Raw genomic sequence first — 5,259 nt, 5'->3', positions numbered from 1 at the left:
CATAAATGTTGAAAATATGTGATAAAAACAGGAAAATATGTGACAAAAATAAAAACATTTGGTAACAAAAACAAACTATAACATGCATTTTAAACACCTGAAATTAGTTTCTAAATGATTACCTCTTAGCGAGCAATTTTTTGGAAGAGTTGCAGTGGATCACCATAGTTTTTCCAAATTCTCCATTGTAAATCTGTGACGATTATCTCTAAAAAGCATCTTATATTGTGAGAAAGATCGCTCCACGTCACAAGAAACAATTCTTGCATATTTGAATCACGAAATGTCACTAACGCTTAAGTTTTCCAAAGCTTCCTCTTCCTCTACTTCACTTTCCAAAACACATGCAATTTGGGCCTCCCCCATGGCGCAGTGGTAGCGTCATTGCCTTGCAACCAAGGGGTCCCGGGTTCGATACCCGGTGGAGGCACAAGTGGTTCGGATCCCACTTTAAACTGTAGGTCCAGTCCCGATTAGCCTTACTGTGCATAAAGTGGACTTAAAACTCAAACTTCAACTTCAACACATGCAATTTGGCACAAAGTTTGAAAACCTTGTTTTTTTCCAAAAAATTCTGTACATTTAGACACTTAGATCCAGTGAGTTCTTGCAGTTTCGATTCTACTATATGGACTTTAACAATGGAAGCTGCCAAAGTGATCGCGGACGATTCAAGCTTTCATATGGAATTAGAGAGAATGGACAGGTTTGTTGAGATGTATGCCAATTCGACTTTTACGGAGGGCTCCATCAACAGTTCTTGCAGAATTCTTCTTTGTCGAGATCATTTACAACAGATACAATTTTTTCAAACTTCTGGGCATAACATCTGCATCCAACCAAGTGCCCCATCGCGTAACTACAGGTGTAGGGGGAAGGGGAACCTCAGGACATTTTTGTTTAAAATTGTCTATTCTTCTAGCCAACTTGATAAAAACTTTCTTGCCATTTGAAACCAGTTTATCGACATTGGGATAAAGAGCTCTTATCTTTTCACATATTCTATGCAACGCATGGGCCACACATTTAACGTGCACCATTTTGGGGTAGCTAACGGCAAGGCCTACTGCAGCTTTTTTCATGTAAGCTGCAGCATCTGTCACGAGGAGAAGAACATTGTCAAATGTTATGCCTTCCGGCCACAATAGCTGCATTGCTTCATTAAAAAGCCTTGCTATCATTACGTGTAGCCAGCCCCAGCTACTACTTACAGCTATTTTCTCCCAATAGGATCGTAGGCGAGGTGCCAGAAGTCTGCCAGCGAGGGTGTTCAAAGACAAAACAAACCTAGCACTATCGATATGAAAGAGGTGCAGAGTAGCCTATAAACATTTTTCCTTCGAGGATTTCGAGGTGGATGAAGTCAATGAGCGATTTTATGTATTTAAAATGAAAATTCGCAAAATATGTATTTACATACGGAAAACTGGAAAATATGTGTTTTTATGTAAAATAAAATTTGCTGTGTTGACATATAAGGCTATAATCAGAATTTTGGCAAAAATGAGGGTCTGTATCTTATCGCAGAAAAAACATTTAATTACCTAAAGTTCCTTTCCCTATATATAAAGGTGTAAATGAATTTAGAAAGGGGTGGCAACCTAAAGTAAACTTGATAAAAGATAAAGACGGTGATTTTCTAGCTGACCCAAGCGATATTCTAAATAGATGGAAGAACTACTTTAATGACCTTTTAAATGTCCATGTAGGAGTTGAATCAGAAGTAAATGAAGTCCACACAGCAGAACCTTTAGTTCCAGAACCTAACTTGACTGAAGTTAAAGATGCTATTAAAAGGCTAAAGAATAACAAAGCACCTGGCATTGATTTAATACCAGCTGAGTTAATTAAATATGGTGGAAATTCATTAATATGTCAAATTCAAAAATTAATTTGTTTAGAAGAATAAAGAATAAAGAATAAATCCCTCAACAGTGGAAAGAATCCATAATTGTTCCTGTGTTTAAAAAAGGTGATAAAATGAACTGCAGTAATTACCGTGGAATTTCTCTACTCTCAACAACATACAAAATATTGTCTAACATTCTTTTAACAAGACTAACCCCATATGCTAATGAAATTATAGGTGATTATCAATGTGGATTTAAACGTAACCGATCAACTACAGATCAAATTTTTCACATCCGACAGACACTTGAAAAAAGTGGGAATATAATCAAAATGTCCATCAGCTATTCATTGATTTCAAAAAAGCATATGATTCGTTCAAAAGAGATAAATTATATAATATATTAGTAGAGTTTGGAATACCTAAGAAGCTTGTTAGTATGATAAAAATATGCACCAGTGAAACAGAAAGTAAAATTCGTGTGGGTAATAATATGTCTGACAAATTTACAATTCATGATGGGTTAAAACAAGGAGATGCATTATCTCCATTGCTCTTTAATTTTGCCTTAGAACATGCTGTAAGGAAAGTAAGAGAAACTAAAGAAGGACTAAAATTAAATGGTGTGACTCAATTGTTAGCATATGCAGATGATGTAGACTTACTGGGGGATGATGTGAATACAATTAAGAATAATGCTAAAATATTTTTCAAAACTGCTAAAGAGATAGGTTTGGAAGTTAACAAAGAGAAAACTAAATATATGCTTACAGGCCGAAACCAAGTGTTAGGTAATAATCAAAATCTAATTATTGATAACAACTCGTTTGAACCAGTTTCCAAATTCAAATACTTAGGAGTAATATTAACAAATGAAAATTATATTAAAGAGGAAATAAAAAGTAGGCTTAATTCAGGAAATGCATGTTACTTCTCTCTTCATAAATTTTTGTCTTCTCGTTTAATATCTAAGAAACTAAAAGTTAAAATATACAAAACCGTAATTTTGCCTGTAGTATTATATGGGTGTGAAACTTGGTCCCTTACATTGAAAGAGGAACATAAATTGAGAGTATGTATTTGAAAATAAGATCCTTAGGAAAATATTTGGACCTAAAAGGGATGAGGAGACAGGTGAGTGGAGAAGGTTACATAATTTAGAACTACATAATTTGTACTCATGTCCAAGATATTATTAGAATAATTAAATCAAGAAGACTTAGGTGGGCAGGCCATGTGGCACGAATGGGAGAGGAAAGAGGAGTTTACAGAATTCTTGTTGGGAAACCTGATGGTAAGAGACCTGTAGGAAGGCCAAGACGAAGATGGAAGGACAACGTTGAGATGGACCTAAGAGAAATCGGTAGGGATGGGAAAGAGTATATAGATCTTGCTCAAGATAGGGACAGATGGAAGGCCTGTGTTGCTGCAGCCATGAATCTTCGGGTTTAAGAAGGCTAGAGAGTTAGTTAGTTAATTTTTAGGTACTTATAGATTTTGAAAGATATATATAAATGTAGATGTAGATAGATATAAATATAGATATATAGATATGTATAGATGTAGATATAGATAGAAAAACTACATATAAAAATAAATATAGACAGATCGACATAGAAAGATAATTATATTTTATCTATATAGAAAATTATAAATATAGTTTGAAATATATGTAGAAAGTAAAATATAGATACAGATATAGAAAAATTTAGATCGATATAGGTAGTTATAGATTAGATAGATACAGATAAGTATAGATGTAGATAGATATAAATATTGATAGATAAGAATACATATAATATAGATATAGATGCAGATGAATATAGATATAGAGATAGTGATAGAAAAATGTAGATATAGATATACGAAATATAGATAAGAATAGGTATAGATTAATACATATAGATATAAATAGATAATTATATCCATATCTATATAGATAGTAATAAATATAAATTGAAATAGATATAGAGTTAGATATGTATTGATATAGAAAAAGATATAGTCATAGATGATGGAGATACATAGAGATATAGATAGAAATCAAATGATTTTGATATAGATATAAATATATATATAGATAGATACATTCAGACAAATTTATAGAAATAGATAAATATAGATAGATAAATATATCATTTTCTATATTGAAAGTTATCAAATAGATTGAAATATATATTGAAAGTAAAAGATATAGATATAGATAAATTTAGATAGATGTAAGCAGTTATAGATTAAGATAAATATAGATAAATATAGATGTAGATATATATATAAATATAGATATGGATAGATGTAGATATAGATTGAAAAACTACATTTAAAAAAGATATAGGTTTATAGATATATATAGATATATTTAGATATAGATATATATCTAGATAGATGTAGATATAAATTGATTATATATATATCTATACAGATAGATATAAATATAGATAGAAATATATTTAGAGAGAGAAAGATATAAATAGAGAGATATAGATTTAGATATCTATATAGATAGATAGATAGATATAGACAAATATATAGAGATAGATAAATATAGATAGAAATTTAAATGATTTTTTATATTGAAAGTAGAAGATAGATATAGATAAATTTAGATAGATGTAAGTAGTTATAGATTAAGATAAATATAGATAAATATAGATGTAGATATGTATAAATATAGATATAGATATGGATAGATGAAGATATAGATAGAAAAACTACATATAAAAATATACATAGGTTTATAGATATAGATATATAGATAGATATAGAAATAGATATCTATATAGATAGAGAGATATAGACAAATATATAGAGATAGATAAATATACATAGATAATTATCCCATTTTCTACATTGAAATTTATATAAAAGATTGAAATATATATTGAATGATATTGATAGATATAGATATAGATAAATTTAGATAGATGTAAGTAGTTATAGATTAAGATAAATATAGATAAATATAGACGTAGATATATATAAATATAGATATAGATATGGATAGATGTAGATATAGATAGAAAAACTACATACAAAAATAGATATAGGTATCTTTATAGATAGATAGATATAGACAAATATATGGAGATAGATAAATATAGATAGATAATTAATTTTTTTTTATATTGAAAGTAGAAGATAGATATAGATATAGCTAAATTTAGATAGATGTAAGTAGTTATAGATTAAGATAAATAAAGATAAATATAGATGTAGATATATATATATATATATAAATATAGATACAGATATGAATAGATATAGATATCGATAGAAAAACTACATATAAAAATAGATATAGGTTTATAGATATAGATAGATATAGATATATAAATAGAGATAGAAATAGATATCTATATAGATAGATAGATATAGACAAATATATAGAGATAGATAAATATAGATAATTA

At 29.3% G+C, this 5,259-nt stretch overlaps 1 non-coding gene across 1 annotated transcript; it reads left to right on the top strand.

The window, feature by feature from the left end:
• The first annotated feature begins 355 nt into the window (after positions 1 to 355).
• TRNAA-UGC (transfer RNA alanine (anticodon UGC)) lies at positions 356 to 430 on the top strand. Its single transcript has one exon. It is a non-coding gene; the product is annotated as a tRNA-Ala (tRNA).
• Positions 431 to 5,259: the final 4,829 nt, after the last annotated feature.

This window comes from Lepisma saccharinum, unplaced genomic scaffold (genome assembly GCF_977018435.1).
Source record: "Lepisma saccharinum unplaced genomic scaffold, izLepSacc3.1 HAP1_SCAFFOLD_405, whole genome shotgun sequence".
NCBI classification, from domain to species: domain Eukaryota; kingdom Metazoa; phylum Arthropoda; class Insecta; order Zygentoma; family Lepismatidae; genus Lepisma; species Lepisma saccharinum.
Note: the sequence above shows the minus strand (reverse complement) of the source record. Positions and strands in the feature narration are given on the sequence as shown.